Source organism: Phyllopteryx taeniolatus, chromosome 6, assembly GCF_024500385.1.
Source record: "Phyllopteryx taeniolatus isolate TA_2022b chromosome 6, UOR_Ptae_1.2, whole genome shotgun sequence".
Lineage (NCBI taxonomy): Eukaryota > Metazoa > Chordata > Actinopteri > Syngnathiformes > Syngnathidae > Phyllopteryx > Phyllopteryx taeniolatus.
Genome location: NC_084507.1, coordinates 21,264,760 through 21,282,841, shown reverse-complemented (window position 1 = coordinate 21,282,841; position 18,082 = coordinate 21,264,760). Strand labels below are relative to the sequence as shown.

The 18,082-nt window shown below is 40.5% G+C and overlaps 1 protein-coding gene and 1 long non-coding RNA gene across 2 annotated transcripts in view; one reads left to right on the top strand and one right to left on the bottom strand.

Moving 5' to 3' along the window:
* mcl1b (MCL1 apoptosis regulator, BCL2 family member b) overlaps window positions 1–18,082 on the top strand; it is a 52,298-nt gene that overhangs the window by 17,818 nt on the left and 16,398 nt on the right. The window lies entirely within an intron of this gene.
* On the bottom strand, window positions 289–3,002 carry LOC133479621 (uncharacterized). The gene is made up of 2 exons (XR_009789021.1): window positions 1,928–3,002; window positions 289–1,788 (listed from the first exon to the last, which is right to left on the bottom strand). It is a non-coding gene; the product is annotated as an uncharacterized LOC133479621 (long non-coding RNA).

Genomic DNA, 18,082 nt, shown 5'->3' with positions numbered 1-18,082 from the left:
GAGCAGATTATCCAGTAAAAAAAAAACTGCCAGATAAGGAGTGTTTTATTGATGCACTAATCTGACCTTTAAGTATCTTAATCCTGCTGTATTGCCAGTTTAATCAAAATTCCTTAAAACCAAAGAGGTTTAGCTCTTTAAAGGTCATAAACAGCCACGTCTGTCCACCACTTCTACCTGAAAAATCTGAAAAAGACTTTGTTTCCCTTTTTTCATACTGTCAAACTGAATGCAATAATTGCGTCTTAAAAAAACAACAAATATTTGTCCTCAAAAATTAAGTGCAGCTGGCATTCAGCGCGTTAGTTCCACATTTTAATCAATTATAGTCACAATTTAGTCACCTTAACAGCAACCTCCAACAAAAATAAAATCATCACAAATTACATCAGCACACAAGAATTATATCACATAAAGTTTACATATATATTAAATCGGTGTACGTGTTTACAACATCAGTGTATGTGGCAGATTGTTCATGAATATGGTCGTGCTCACCATTATTGGCACCCATGAAGTTTAAGTACTAAATGTCGGATATCTCCTGAAGAAAATGAATCAAGTGAAACAAGATTTTTCTAAAGAGAACTTGTGTTTGATACAAAAGAGCAAATGATAAAACAATACCGATACTTTATGGACAGACGAAACAAGAATAGAGCTTTTTAGCAATGCACACAAACAGTCTGTTTACAGACGGTGCAATGAAGCCTTTAAGGAAAAGAACACCCTGCCAACAGTCAAGCATGGTGGAGGATCAATAATGCTGTGGGGCTGCTTTGTTACATCTGGTACTGGAGGCCTTGACTCTAGCACAGGTATCATGAAATCAGAAAATTAGAGATTTTAGAGCAAAATGTTTTACCCAGTGTAAGAAAACTTGGTTTGAGGCGAAGATCATGGGTCCTCCAGCAAGACAAAGACCCAAAGCACACATTCAAAAGCACACAGGAATGGTTGAAAAGGGAAAAAAATTGAAAGTTTTAAAATGGCCAGCAATGAGTCCTGACCTCAATACAATTGAAAATCTTTGTGGGGGAGCTGAAATCTGCCATTGGGGGAAAGAAGCTGCGAATGTTCAAGAGCTTGAACAAATTGCAAAAGAAGAGTCAGAAAAAAATACCGCCTGAAAAGTGCAAAAAGCTTATGGATGGATACAAGAAACCTTTGGAGGCTGTCATCGCTGCTAAAGTGTGTGCAACCAAATATGAATCCATCCATTCATCCATCCATTGTCTGTATCGGGCGTGCTGGAGAGTATCCCAGCTATCTTCAGGCGAGAGGCGGGGTACACCCTGAACTGGTCGCCAGCCAATTGCAGGGCACATATAAACAAACAACCATTCGCGCACACATTCACGCCTAAGGGCAATTTAGAGTCTTCAATCAAACTACCATGCATGTTTTTGCGGATTTGGGAGGAAACCGGAGTGCCCGGAGAAAACCCACGCAGGCATGGGGAGAACATCCAAACTACACACAGGTGGGGCCGGGATTTGAACCTCGGTCCACAGAAGTGTGAGGCAGATGTGCTAACCGGTCATCTACCGTGCCGCCCCCATGGAAATAATCTGTCATAAAAAGCTTGAACGATGTGACGTCCTAGAAAGTTTACGCACCAAACTGCAAATTGTATCTTGCGGTGGAGCAAAAGTCTCGGGATTTCCGCATGTAGCGTTTGATTTTCTCCCGAGGCGTATTTGACATTTGAATGTGCTCATGATCCCCGCCGCCCTTGGCAAGGGAACCTGTGCCATCAGCCTGCCATCAGCCTTTGTCCTCCATGTCCTAGGGAAATGAAAACCTTATCAGGACTGTAAATCACATTAATGAGAGGTGTGTTGCCTCTTCTTGTTAACGACTGGTTGGGCAGCCTTTTCCCAGGGAAATTCATCATGTTCCACCACTACAGAAAATTAGCACTCACGTTGTTGACATTTAGCCAGCACCCTGGTTTGTTTTGCCTCTTGTCCAGAGCACTTCCTGTGGCGTCTGTTTGCTCAGGACGGCGCCACCAGGTGTTCCACGCCGTGCACCTGCGTCTTGTTTGCTCACCTCACACCAGCTGCTTTTTCTCAGCACACACCTGACTACACGTGACTTTATGACCAATCGGGCCACCACTTCTTGTTGTGATGACGCCGTATATTTGTTTGAAGAGAGAAGTGGGGTACAGCCTGGACTGGTTGCAAGTCAATGTCAGGGCACTTATACACAACCAAGCATTCACACTCAACGCTTACGCCTGTGAAGGTTTGCCAATGAAAGGAAGAGCCTATCCCAGTTGACTTTTGGCGACAGAAGTTGGTTACACCCTGGAGTGGTTGCCAGCCGTTGGCAGGGGCAACTTATTGACAAACAAGAATTAACACTTGCAGTCATATTTATGCATACGGGGGTCACTGTGAGCTGGAGCCTGTCCCGGTTGACTTTTAGCGAGAGAAGTGGGGTGACGTACAGTCAATGACAGAGCACATACATATCAATAAGCAAACATTTATATCTAGGGACAATTTATGATCACGCTCGGGTGAGTTAGAGCAGACTTTTGGTGAAAAAAGTGGGGTAAACCCTTGATTGATCGTCAGCCAATGTCAGGGCACATAAAGACAAATGAAAATGCACCCTCATATTCACGCTTCAAGACAATTTAGGCTCACAGGTGAGCTGGAGCCTATCCTGGTTGCCTTTTGGTGAAAGAAGTGGGGTGCACCCTGGACTGGTTGGCAGTCAATCAAATATTGTGACAGGATTTTTGGTGAGGATAGTACATGGGCATAGCCATAAAGGCAATTTTATGACTAATTGGCATAATCATTTCTTCCGGTGTTTCGGTTTTCGGCCTAGGGTTCCTCATTTTTGTTTTCAGCCAATCATTTTCATGTCGGTGCATCACTACAATACATTGTCCATAGATGATAATAATATAGCTCTTCTTGTACAAATATAATTGTAATTTAAGACTATTTATGCATTTCCATATGCAAACATTTGACAGTCTTCTGTTTGTTTTTTTTTTACACAAAATCTAATTGTTGCTCTTTTTGTTTGTTTTGTTTGTTGTTTGCATATAAATTAATCCAAGTCTATATGTTAAAACAAGTGAAGTGATACACAGGATTAATCAAATGTGTCTTTATCTTTTTATAACAAGATAACGACATAGAGGTTGGACTTTGAATTGAAATTTTATTCACCTTTGAGGAATTAAAATAAGCATTAGTATTTATTTTAAATGAAGTTGTGCAAAAAAAAAAAAAAAAAAAAAAGAAAGGCTGTTTTTCCATCAACAGAATATGTTAATGATGAAAAGTAATCTTTGGAAGTTTAGTTATTCCCCCCCCCCCTTTTTTTTTCTTCCATGGCTTAAAAGACACTTTGTGTGAGGGGGAAAATGTTCATAAAAATGATAATAAAGTAATACATTTTGTTGCTAAAACCTTAACATCAGTTCAAACTAAACATCGCACAATTGTTACCAACGTTTCCTGTTGAATTTGTCCTCCCAATAACGGTTCTCCTGGATTTCATCACTAACATCTTTATTGCTGATAACGAAAGCTGTAGTTTGTACCGTCGATATCAGCTGGCAGATAAAAAGTGGATAGAGTTTATCCAAACTCTGCGAGGACAAACCTCACTTTGGTGCGACAAGAACTTGCACGAAGCTGCAGGGAGTCGTCTGTATGCAAGCGTACAGTGCATATAAAAAGTATGTTATGCCAGGTTTTTGCGATTGAAGAAAAATGAGATCAAAATAAATCAATTCAAAACGTTTTCGACCATTAATATAACCTCTAACCTGTACAACTCAGTTTTTTCTTTCAAGAGGGGAAGTCAAACGAATCAACTGAGATAATGTGGTTGCACAAGTGTGCACACCCTCCTATCACGGGAATGTGGCTGTGTTCATAGCATTTCAATAGGGCTCAGTAGACTTTTATACCCACCATACGTGTTCTTTGCGAGCATATTTGTTGATTTGGTTTGGTTCAGACATCCTTGGAATGGAATGAACATCCTGGTTACCTGGACTCGATCCCACCGTCCGGTGTTGTTTACATGGTGTTAAAGATGACGGCATCGACAGAATTCTTTCTGTCCTTTGTGGTTGGAAACGGACCCGCGTGAGAAAACCCTCCTCTGTGCCAGAGGCGGCGATAACGATCCGGTGAGTAAACAAGCCGTCAGCAATGGTGGCCACGCTTGAAGTGTGTCACGTTTTGGCCTGAGAAAGGTGATCAGCATGAGACGAACGGGAAGTGTGTGGTGTGGGGGGGGTGGATTCATAGTGGACGTTGTTGATGTCAGTCAACAAGTGCATGTGAGAAAGATAATATCACATTACAACGTTGGGTTTGCTTCCTCAAACCGTAGTCAAGTTTGAGCCATGAAAATATCTAAGGAGGTCCACTTCTATGCCTTTCTGTGACTCTTCCAATCTCTCTGTTGAGACCCGCTGATGAATATCTGTGACACTTGCAAATTGGCCACTCCCCTATGAGATGTTCCTGGAGGCAAAATGGTTACCGGTGCGTTACGTCACGTGGTCCTTGCTTGTCATGTTGAATTATAGTATGAACTCTTTACCTGTCGTCAATCTAACGTTACGTTACATTAGCGTGTTGCCACTTCATCACGCTATCATGTGACCGTGTAGGATTTGTTCCTCCATGTCAGTACTGTCTCTGGTTTTATTGCTTTGTACATCTCCAAAATCTCAATCAATCAACATCTCATTCATGGTTTGCTTTGGGTCTTCTTTCAGCCCTCTTAGAGGCATTTTAGCTTGTTAGCATTTGCTTTTAGCACTTGAAATTGTTCATTTTAATTTGTTAGCGGCTCCTTTTAGCGCATTTGTTCGGTTATTTTAGCTTGTTAGCTTCTTTTTGCGCTCTGAGACATTTTAGTATGTTACCTTCTCCTTCAACACTCTGAGCGACACCTTAGCATGTTAGCTTCTCCTTTTAGCACTCTGATAGTAACATCTACCTGTCTCCTTTTAGGGGTTCAGTTTGGTCATTTTAGCTTGTTAGCTTCTTCAAAGTTTTGTAACGCCTTACAAGTCCGCATAATCTCAACCTATAACGATTTTTTTTTTTTTTTTTTTTTTGTCCTGTTCGGCTGTTAGGTCAAGCAGAATGGAAGATATGTATCCCTTTTATGCCAGAACAGTTTTACTGTGTCACAGAGAAGTTCCGCTGGGGTTTCTTAGTGTTATAATTGAAGTTTATTGAGAATCAAAGTCGAACAGAACAAAGTTTCTAGTGGGGAGAGAGAAACAAAGACAAAAGACGAAGTACTAATTGTAAACAGGATGAGAAAAGTAAGTCATTACATTATCTACAACAATGAAACATTAAATATGAGTGTTGCATGGGGCTGTAGTGCTACACCCTGTGAGGGAAGGACAGGACAGGATAGAACAGGACAAGGACAGGATAAGAAGCATGCAGGACAAGGGTCGTGAACCCGGCTATACAACTGACGTGTGGTGGGATTGATTATGTAAATTGTGAAAGTCTATAGGACGAGAGTATGAGTGAGGGGAGCAATTCGCAAGCAATTCGCATATTGATGAGTTATTTGTCGCAATAAGTGAGTGGCCCCACACCGAGTGAAAGAGTCCTAGGGGTGTGTGCCTGCAGACACATGCAATTGAATTGACATCGTTTTACATGCACAAAGATTGACGGAAGTGTCCTATAATTGCTGTGCCCGCACCGCGGAGGCTGAGTACCCCACCCAATCAATCGAGGGGCGGGATCTCAGCCACAGTTAACGTTACCACTCTCTATTTATGTCTTTTTTGGACTTTGTGTCATCATCTGCGGAGGTAAAAAGTAACGATTCACCTATTTTGACGAAGTAAGATGTAGACAGTACAGATGTCTGCTTTCAAATCTAAGGAGCAAAAGTAGAAAGTTGTCATAAAAATAAATACGCAAGTGAAGTACAGATCCTTGAAAAATCCTCAGTACAGTGAAAAGTACTTGGTCACAGGGGGCACTGTTACAGCTCATGTAATCCAAATTGGTTAGCAAGGAACAAAACGTGGAGCTGGTCGCTGGTTGTGATTGTTTACACAAACTCAAGTAACCTTTTGTAATAAAAGTTCTGGTGTGTGTGTCGCTGACGTCCGACGTTCTGGTGCCGGCGACGCGGGAGGCGACCTCTCCGCGGACACTCGCTGTGGCCGCTGCGTGCACGTAAAAGTGCACGGCAAGTTCACGTGAAGTGCTTGAGCTCGCTGATCCGTGTCAGAAAAAAACAAGCGCTTAGCGCAAAGGAATGCTGAGAATCTTTTGAGTGGACACCCACAACAGTTTCACCATGGACGTCAACGTGAACGCTCAAGTGGACACTCACACTCACATATACGCCCCTGCAGGTTGATTGGTTCAATCATATTCCCTGTAAAAAAAAATAAAAAAAAAAAAACGAAAAGAAAACGGGAAATATTTTGTTACTATACTTAAATACATTTTTCAGTATGCACTTTAGTTTAGTGGTTACTTTTCTGACCATTTTATGAGTGGTTACTTTTCTGTCCATTTTTACTTCTACTCTTTCCATTTGGCAACATACAGTGGAAATTAAACTTTCTCCACAGCCCTGTTCAAATGTCAGGTTTTTGTGATATGAAAAATTAGACCAAGATCAATCATTTCGAAACATTTTTCCACCATCGTGTCTTATAACCTTTACGACTCATTTGGAAAAAAACAAACTTTCAAGAATGAAAGTAAAAACAAACAACTGAGAGAATGTGGTTGCACAAGTGTCCACACCCTCTTATTAGTATTGTATTGCTCTACACCACACCATCCAAGATCAAGACTTGCCCGAGACTTGAACTCACCGAGACCAAGTCAAGCCCAAGAGTTTTGGGAGTCCAGAACAAGTCAAATCCGAGACCGAGACTGAGACAAGACCAAGACCATTATGCAACTCTATCAAAGCACAACAATGCAAACAGAGAAAACCTCAACCATTATTTCAACAACAACAACAAAAATAAATCCTTATATGTGAAAGAATGTAAAGAAGAGCTTTATTGCATTTAGGAAACATAAGAGACTGCAGCATTTTGTGACCTAAATGTGTAAGATGTAATTAGATTTTATAAAATCAATTTCTTTGTTATGTTTCATTATATTTATAGGCAATACAGGGCTATTTACTTTATTTAAAAACACAAAGAAAACCTGTATTTTAAGGGGGGCTGCAATGGATTAACAGCTTTTCAATTCAATGTATTTCACACGCAATTTCTGAAGGATTTCTGTCATAATTGCAGCACATTTATGAATATATTAGTAGCAAAATTTGTGAGGCGTGTGCAAATGAGAACATTTCCTGGCAGAGGAGAGGCGCGCGTGAAGACAAATAGGAACATCTTGACCCTCGGGCTGTGTTGAGTTTGAGGGGGCTCAGGAAATATCACAATGCCGGCGTATAGTACAGTAAAGCTTTTATGTATCTGTCGGGACATGTGACATCATTTTTTTCTAGCAATTTCTGAGGGGTCTTCCCATTTTCTAGCTTTGTTTGGAATGTGGTTTTCAAGAGATGTCATTCATCCTACATCTTTACTATTTAAAAACAACCTTTATTTCCAGATTCAGGGACTAATAAAGGTTATCTTATGTTCTCCTTACAGGAGAAAAAAAAAAACCCATCCATTCCTGTGTTACTTTGGCAATCAGGAATCCGGAACATTCATAAATTGTGCACATGCTTCCGGATCCTGCTTTCAGATTCTGTTTGGTTAGTCGTTACGTGACGCCTGAACTGTGGCATGCTGAAAAAGTTCCAGCTTAGAAAAAAGTCATTTCTACATGCTCAAGGTGTTCGGGTCATGCGAAAACATTGTGATCAAAATGAAAGTCAAAGAACAGAGCTTTCATTTTCTCATAAATATGTAACGGTTCAGCACTGTGTAGTAGTCGTTCGCACATCTATCTGCCCTGACATTGACTGGCCACTAGCCCACTGCTTGTCAGAATTAGAATCGTTTCATTGCCATTGTCAGTGACAAGCCCGATGAGGGCGGTGTCGTCCACAAACTTCATACGTTTTAGGGACTGATGGCTGGAGGTGCAGCAGGTGGTGTATAGGGAGAAGAACCAGAGGGAAAGAACACAGCACTGAGGGGAACCGGTGCTGATGGTCCGAGTGTCCGAGACAGTCTTCCCCAGCCTCATATGATGCTTCCGGCCTGTCAGGAAGTCTGTCATCCACGTACACAGGGATGTTGGGCACGTTGAGCTGGGAGATCTTGTCCTGGAGTAGAGGATGGAGTTCAAGGCAGAGCTGAAGTCCTCAAACCGGATTCTGATGTAGCTTCCCGAGGAGTCCAGATGCTGCAGAATGGAGTGGAGGGCCACGTTGACTGCGTCATCTACAGACCTGTTGGCTCTGTAGGTGAAGTGCAACAGGTCCAGAAGGGGGGGGGGGGGGGGGGTTACTGATTTGAGGTGGCCCAGGAGCAGTGGCTCATTTTCCATAGCTGTGAATGTGCGTGAAAATGCTTTTGTTTTCAATATTGTAACATATATAACATTGCATGGCGACTTGTCCAGGGTGAACCTTGCCTCTCTTTCCAAAAGTAAGCTGGGATAGACTCCAGCCACAGCTTGATTGTGGCTCATGCAGAATGGAACCGAGTTCAAAGGTTGTATCATTTAATTTTTTTTGCAGCTGACTCACATTTCTGCTGACCTGTTTGTCATGTGACAACTTGTCATGTGACAGCTTCCTCATCAGGATGATTTTGGATGATTGGATTCAAGCACAGGTGTCAACAGTGCGATAAAAGCAATGATTCACGCAAAGGCGAAACAATTAAAATGTAAATTATGCCACTATCATGGGAACTTTGACTCCCTTCCCACACACACACACGTATAAACACACGCCTACGCGCAGGAAGTGGATAACCTCATGACTGAGGTTGCTGTAAGTTTGGCCATTTTAGCGTGCTAGCTTCTGCTTTCAGCGCCCATTTTGAATGTCACATCTGCCTGGCAGCACTCATGTGAATGAATGAACAACTTCCTGTTTTTGTTTCACTTTGAATCAGTTGAAGCCTAAAGTGTTTTGTTGAAATTGTGTTAAAGTTGTGTTGTTTTGTGTTCCCTACTGCTGCTGTCAGTTAGTCCTTCTTCTCGTTGGCTTCTTGCTCCAGCGCCTATTTATAGTCAGTGGACGCTTTGACAGCAAAGCGCAAGAGACGGCTTGTCTTTGCCAGGGCCTGCACCTGCATGCCGAGCTATAATCGGGACGGGCCTTCGGCCTCCTCGTCCTCAGCAAACAGTTATATGCAGCTCATTTGTCTTTGACAGATCATTACATCACCTTTATCAACAACGACACAACAACTACATCAACAACTACAAAAAAATGAAGTCAACAACTACGGAGCAACTACATGACAGGTGCAAGCTAAATCTTGCAACACTCGACCTGCTAACTGCTCTGCTTTTGTTTTGTCTTCACTTTGAGTGTTTGTGTGTGCGAGTGTGTTGTTTGTGTGTGTGTTGTTCATGTGTGTGCATATTTGCGTGGTTGTGAAAGTGTGTGTGTGTGTGTGTGTGAGTGAGCCTGTGTGTTGTTTGTTGGCGTTTGCATATGTATGCGCTTTTAGTTCAAGTGTGTAAGTGTGTGTGTATGAATGTGTGTGTGTGTGGGTCTTGTTTGTGTGCGTGAGAGCGTGTGTGCAAGTGGTGTCCATGTATGTGCATGTTTGTGTGTGTGTGTGTGTGCGTGTGTGGCTACATCTGTGCATGTGTGTGTGCAGTGGGGTTATTGTTTATGTGAGTGTGCATGCTGTTCGTGTGTGTGCGCGTGTGTGTCAGTGCAAGTACTCTATGTGTGTGTTTTTCGTGCGTAGGTTGATGGTGTGTGTGTGTGTTTGTGCATGAGTGAAGTGCTAATGAAGTCATTTTCGTGTTCCCACGAGCATCACATAGCTGAACTGAGGTCATATAACACCCTCATCCATCCATTTTCTGAGCCGCTTCTCCTCACTAGGGTCGCGGGCGTGCTGGAGCCTATCCCAGCTGTCATCGGGCAGGAGGCGGGGTACACCCTGAACTGGTTGCCAGCCAATCGCAGGGCACATCGAAACAAACAACCATTCGCACTCACAGTCATGCCTACGGGCAATTTAGAGTCTCCAATTAATGCATGTTTTTGGGATGTGGGAGGAAACCGGAGTGCCCGGAGAAAACCCATGCAGGCACGGGGAGAACATGCAAACTCCACACAGGCGGGGACGGGGATTGAACCCCGCACCTCAGAACTGTGAGGCTGACGCTCTAACCAGTCGGCCACCGTGCCGCCGTCATATAACACACACACTTAAAATACACACATTGCATGCTGGTGCATGCTACACACACACACGCACACACGCTAATAATCACTGATGTCATTTTTAGCTGCACAAGTATGGTCGTGTCGTTTAATTGGTCAATACACAGTTTTTGTTTGTCTTCCTCCTTCACATCCCGGAATTTTCCCGCCCAGTTTTCTTCTCATGACGTCACTTTTGACTTAACGCATTACCATTTTGTTCTCGTTTTTCAGATTTAAACTTATTTTACTTCAACGTGTGATATCATCATTGTGATGTCACACACATCAGTACGTGGGCCTGACAACGACTTGCGACCAGTCCATCCATCCATCCATCCATCCATCCATCCATCCATTTTCTTTACCGCTTATCCTCACAAGGGAAGCGGGAGTGCTTGAACCTATCCCAGCTATCATCGGGCAGGAGGCGGGGTACACCCTGAACTGGTTGCCAGCCAATCGCAGGGCACACATAAACAAACAACCATTCACACCTACGGGCAATTTAGAGTCTTCAATTAACCTACCATGCATGTTTTTTTGGGGGATGTGCGAGGAAACCGGAGTGCCCGGAGAAAACCCACGCAGGCACGGGGAGAACATGCAAACTCCACACAGGCGGGGCCGGGGATCGAACCCCAGTCCTCAGAACTTTGAGGCAGACGCTCTAAACATTCGTTCACCGTGCCACGACCAGTCCATTGTTTGGCTATATGTGCTCTGAATTTGACTGGCGACCAGTTCGTTTATCTACAGTGCCGTAAAAAAGAATTTTCCCCCTTCTCAAATGTGTTGTTTGAATTTTTTAAAACAATGCATTAGTTTCCTTACTTAAATGTTTAAAAGGTCATCAAACAAATGTATATATCAGACAAAGATAACCCAAGTAATCAATCAAATGCAGTTTTTAAATGGTGGTTTTATTTATTAAGGGGAAAAAACATTCAAAGCTAGCTGGCCCTGTGTGAAAACATAATTTTCCCTCTCTTGAATAATGAATTAACTGTGACTAATCATATTTTTGGGGGGAAGCTGAATTCATTTTTACTGACCATACCTAAGCCTGATTAGCCCCAGACCTGTTCAATCAAGAAATCAACTAAACCTGCCTGACAAAATGAGATCACGAGATCTCAAAAAGCTGCAACAAAATGCTACAATCCAAAGAAATTTAAGAACAGATGAAAAATAAAGCAATTGACATCGTTTAGTCTGGAAAGGGGGACAAATTAAGCCATTTGTAAAGCTTTAGGAACTCCAGCGAACCACGGTGAGAGCCATTATCCACAAATGGAGAAAACATGGAACAGTGGTGAATTTTTCCAGGAGTGGCCGGCCTACAAAAATGACCCCAAGAGCACAGTGACGACTCATTCAAGAGGTCACAAAGGAGCCCAGGAAAATATCGAAAGAACTGTAGGCCTCCCTTGCCTCAAAGTCTGCGTTCATGACCCTCCAACAAGGAAAGGACTGGCAAAAAAATGGCATTCATGGCAGAGTTCCAAGTAAAAAAAACACTGGTGAACAAAAAATAAATAAATATTGAAATGATTCCCAAGATTTTTGGGGGAATATTCTATGGACTGACAAGACAAAAGTTGAACTTTTTGGAAGGTGTGTGTCTCGTTACATCTAGCGTAAATGTAGAAAAAGAATATCATACCAACAGTCAAACATGGTTTGGTTGTGTGATGGTTATGGGGCTGCTTACTCCTTCAGGACCTGGACGACTAGCTGTGATTGATGGAACCATGCAGCAGGACAACAATCCAAAACACACCAGCAAGTCAACTTCTGAATGGCCTTTTGGAGTGACCTCGTCAAAGTCTGGACATAAATTCGATTGAAATGCTGAACTTAAGAAGGCCGTTCATGCTCAAAAACTCTCCACCAGTGTTGCTGACTTAAAACAATTCTGCAAAGAAAAGGGGGCCAAAATATCTCCACAGGGATGTGAAAGACTCATTGCCAGTTATTGAAAATGCTTGATTTGTTGTTGCTGCTGAGGGTGGCCCAACCAGTTATTAGTTTGAGGGGGCAATTACTTTTTCACACAGGACCAGGTAGTTTTCAATCATTTTTTCCCCTTAAAAGCAAAATTCACCGTTTAAATTGATTATATTTGATTATGCCCTGACTTTGGCTGGCGACCAGTCCATTGCTTGTCTTGTTGTGATCGCCCATCTACTTGCGACCATTCCATTATTTGTCTCTATGTGCCCTGACATGGACTGGCAACCAAATTGTCCCCCATTTGTCTTCAATGTATGTGTCCTGACAATGGCTGGATGAATTTTAAGTCTTTGAAAGCATGACACTTTGGAGCTCGTTGATGCGTGATAATGGAAAAGGCGGAAGTAGTAGTGATGTAGTGTGTCCTTGCTTGGTGGCGCGTGTCCACTTTCGACAGCGCTTTCGATGGCAAAGGAAAGTACCCGAGACTCCAAACTCTGTCGACCTTAACGGGCCTGAACGCAGCTGAGAAGCTTTTTCATTTTTCATACTCTAAAACTGAGTGCACAACAATGACATCGACTACACAACTAAAGCAAAAGCTAAGCACATTTATTTACATAGCGCATTTCATACACAATGTAACTCAATCTGCTTTACATGATTAAAAGCATTTAAAAACAAAGAAAAAAACAGCTTATAAACATTTAAAACAAAGAGAAAAAAAGTGGAAATACTCTAAAAAGCATGAGAGAAAAGAGTTTTTAACCTGAACTTAAAAAAACATTCACACTTGGGGCTGATGTCACTTCTGTTGGCAACTTATTCCATTTGTGTGCAGCATAATAGCTCAATGCTTTGGACTCTGTGCGCCACTATTTGACCTGAGTCTCTCGATCTCAGAGCCCAACTGGGTTTATATTCCATTAGCATTTCTTTCATGTATTCAGGACCTAAACCATTCAGTGATTTATAGACCAGTAGCAGAACTTTCAAATCTATTCTAAATATGACTGGAAGCCAGTGTAAAGACTTTAGAATTGGAGTAATATGCTCTGACCTCTTTGTTCTGGTCAGAACCTGAGCTGCAGCATTCTGAAAGAGCTGCAGCTGCTTAATTCTCTGTTTGGGGAATCCAGCCAGAAGACCATTACAACTGTCAAGTCTACTTGAGATAAAAGCATCACTCTGGATATGTTCTTCAGATGGTAGAAGGCAGTTTTAGTCATTGATTTGATATGACTGTTGAAAGTCAGGTCAGAATCTATCAGAACACCAAGGTTTTGGACTTGGTCTTTGGTTTTTAAAGAGAATGACTCCAGGTATTTACTAACAGCAATCCTCTTTTCCTCTTTTGCCAAAAACAATTATCTCAGTTTTGTTGTGGTTTAATTGAAGAAAGATTTGGCTCATCCAGTTATGTATCTGTTTTAGACAGTGGAGACACTGCTAGATATAACTGTGTGTCATCTACATAGCTATGATAGTCAAAATTAAAGTTCTGAAGAATTTGACCCAAGAGTAGCACATACAGGCTGAACAGGAGGGTCCAAGAGCTGACCCTTGAAGGTCATTGCCATTCGATGAGATTGAACACTTCGAACAACAAAAAGACTGGAAAAGTTGAGGAATGCTCAAAAAACACCTATTTGGAACATTCCACAGGTGAACAGGTTCATTGGCAACAGGTGAGTGTCATGATTAGGTATAAAAGGTGCATCCCCAAAAGACTCAGTTGCAGTTTGTTCCACTCTGTGAGCAAATAGTCCAACAGTTTAAGAAACAATTTTCCTCAAGATACTAATTGCAAATAATTTAGGGATCTCATCATCTAGGGTCCATAATATCAACAAACGTTTCAGAGGAGTTGGAGAAATCTTTGCACGTAAGCGGCAAGGCCGAAAAACAAAATTGAATGCCTCTGACCTTCGAGCCCTCAGGAGGCACTGCATTTTGAAAAAAAAAAACGGCATCATTGTGTAAAGGATATTGCCACGTTGGCTCAGCAACACTTTTAAAAAAAACATTGTCAGTTAACACAGTTTGTCTCTACATGTACAACTGCAAGTTAAAACTCTACCATGCAAAGGGAAAGCCATATATCAACAACACCCAGAAATGACCAAGAGCTCATCTGAAACGAACTGACGCCAAGTGGGAAATTGTGCGGTGGACTGACAAGTCCACATTTCAGATTTTTCTGGGGTAATCATGGAGGTCATATCCTCTGGGCCAACTCCCCCCCCCCAAATCTTCCCCCAGTTGACGAATGGCCGTCCCCCCACTGATGTACGTATTTACAATGTGTAGTTGACGTTTGGCAACAAAAATAGCAGTTTACTGTATGTGTACGTGGGTTAGCTTTGTCTATTTACATTTGTTTGATGATCTTAAACATGTAAAGTGGGGAAACTATGCAAAAAGGGTTAGGTCTAATACATTTTCATTGCACTGTAGTTACAGTAGCTAATTTGTTAGTTAGCTAGTTAGTTTGTGCAAAGCAAAGCAAACAGCAACTTGCAGCAAACCCAAAATATGGGCTGAAAAAGTGCTGAGTCATGGCGCACCCCTCCCATGCCGCCGTGCTGACCAGGCAAATTTGGCTTGGAGCGGATGATTGACAGCAGTCATTTAGCACTGTTGTGTCCAAGCAAAACACAGCAGTGACTCTTATCAGCCCGCCCACACGCCAGCATGTCAATCACTTACGTTAGCCCAAACATGTTGTGCTGACTCAGTGCTTCAACTCGTTTCACTCGCGCAGGAATAGTGGACAAAAAATGGGATTCATTTGTTGTTCTGATTGATTGATTGGTTTGTTGGTTGTGGTAGTGATGAAGCCAGTGGTCTAAACAAGATTTGGACCTGGAGGTTTTACTGGTTCTTCACTGTTGTTCAAGCGTCATAGCGCTCTTGTTTTGTGTTTTGTTTGCATAAATGACCCTATTGATTTTGACCACGAATGGTTTCCTTTCAGTTAGATTTATTCAGTCATTTTACTGACTTTTTAAAAATGTTTTACACTTTTATGTGTATTTGATTTATACCTAGATCTATTTCAGTAGTTGACTTTACTGACTTTAGAAATATATTTATATATATTATTATACATTTATTTATATATTTACTGCTGCATAAGTATATGGACTGCATAATTGTATGGGCAATTTTATTAATTTTATTTTTATTATTTATATATATATTTTTTATTTTATTCATTACATTTTTAAATGCATATGCTAAACGCTACACTGAGCCAAATGCATAAAGTCTTTCAAAGTCAAAGTTCAAGAATATTTTATTGACTGAAGTTAAAAAGATATATTTTTCCATGTTTATATCCATTCATGTTTTTTTTAATTTCATTTTTCAAAAGTTGACTTTACTGACTTTAAAAATATTTTACACTTTTATGTTTATTTTGTTTATTCCTTGATTTATTCAGGAAGTTGACATTACTGCTGAAAATTAGTTTCACAATTTTTTTAAATTTAATTTATTCCTTTTTTTGCAGAAGTTGACTTCACTGATTTTAACAATATTTCACATTTTTTTATGTTTATTTATATATTCCATCATTCCAAAAGGTGACTTTACACACTTTTTAAAATTAATTCTATTTATTTTATTTTATCTTATTTTAATTTATTCCTTCATTGCTTGAAGAAATTTACACGTTCATGGTTATTTTCTATTGCTTGATTTATTCTGCAAGTTGACTTCACTGGAACAAAAATGTTGTTGCTCTCTCTCTCTCTCTCACTCTCTCTCTCTCTCTCTCTCTCTCTCTCGCTCACTCTCTCTCTCTCTCTCTCTCTCTCTCTCTGTGCGTGGGCAGTCATGGAATTGCCTTTGTTCCCACACATGTTCGTTTTCGTCATGTATATCATTGTGTAGTATTTGACATGTAAATGCATCGAGCGTTATGGTTTAGCTTCCATTGTGTTGTCACTTTAATCCCAGCAAGTACGCCTCCGGATAGCTATGTCGTCTTTGTTTTTTTTCCACAGTGGTGTGATTGTGTCTGTGAGGAGGCGTTTGGATTACCACTGGGGATTTTTAGTGGACTTTACAGTGAAATCGAAAGTGGGGCTTTCGTGCATTCTGAAAAATTGACGATAAACACTTTCATTTAATTTCCATTAGAGTGCAAGCGAGCACGTTGTTGTTGTTTTTAAACAGATTTAAAGGTCACGTTGTTACCTACACAGAAGCTACAGTGAGGCCATTTAGATGAAAATCTGATTAATAAATAGCAGATAATATAATATATGGTGAACATATGGCATTTGTTTAGGAGTAGTGGGGGATTAAAAATGCGGTCTAAAAAAACGTGAGTTAGTTAGTTGTGGTAAAAAGATTTCAGGACATGAAAAAGCTCATTTGGGATGTTAAAATGCATGAAATTTATATTTATCATTTTAATGAAAGACATCCGCAACTTGCAATACGAGAGTTCAAATCCAATCAATACGTAAAAACAGGGTCAGTATTGTCGATCGCAATAGCGCTGCAGATACTTTTTAATAATTAAGGTGGATGCATTTTCAAATGTCTAAATCAGAATGAATTTTCATAGCTTTGAGTTCAATTTTTTGTGGTTTTCCTTTGGATTATTAATTTGTTAAAATCCAGGACAGAGGCAGCAAGACACAGAAAAAACTCGACCAAATTCAATAACGTTTCTCCCCTCACTGCACTTTTTTTGTTCTTGAAGTGAGCAAAATTTTCAGCAATTGTTATGAGAATATACAATAGAAATAATTAAAACTATTTTTCTCTTTGTTGCACATCTTTCTTTGTTTCTTAAAAAACTAGCATAAAATGTATTAGTTTTGATATTTTTTTTCCCCAAGTGGAATGTGTTCAGGAGAATATATAATTAAAAATCAACAAATTGGCTCCCCTTCGTTGCACTTTTTTCTTGCTTTCTTTGTTTCTTAAAGTTTCTTAAACACGCACAAAATAAACAAATTGTATGAAACATTTAACATATTTTTTTCAAGTTGAGCATGAGTTTAGTAAAATATGTGTAAAATAAAAATAAAAGGAAATGTTCCCCCTCATTGGACTTTTTCAGATTTTGTTTTCTTAAACCAAAAGTACAAAATTAATACGTCATAAAGCTTTTTTTTTTTTTTTTTTTACCCCAGTCAACTATATGATCATGAAATACAATACAAAAATAAAGCAAAATGTCTCCCCTTCAGTGCACTTCTTGAACACTTCTAAAAAATATTAAAAATAAAGAAAGTGAAAATACAATAAATAAAATAGAAATAACGCAACGCCCTTGAATAAATAATGTCTTAAATTTGATGAACGTACAGCTACTATGTTACTGCATAAAGTAATCCCGTCATATCCATCAATATCAATTGGTATCATTATTATCCAAAATAGTATCAATCCGCCTGTTACTTATGACAACAAAGCACGTGCAATTGACTTCCAGCTAAATTTTGCATTGTACAACAGTTTGACTCCTGTCCCACAAGGCATTGCACAATGTGTGATATTACAAACACTTAATGTCGGGGGGTGACTAATTGACACTTCAAAGTCAACTCGATGAGTTTTGCTGTTGTTGTCGTCTTCGCTTGGCCGCGATCCTCAAAGATGGTACAGAAGGTGGGAAAAGTACTCACACGCTGTACTTAAGCAGAAGCACGGATACTTGTGTTTGAAAAAGACTGGGAAAAGTAGAAGTACTGATTCAAATCATTTAAGTCAAACTAAAAAAGTACGTACTTTGAAATGTACTGGA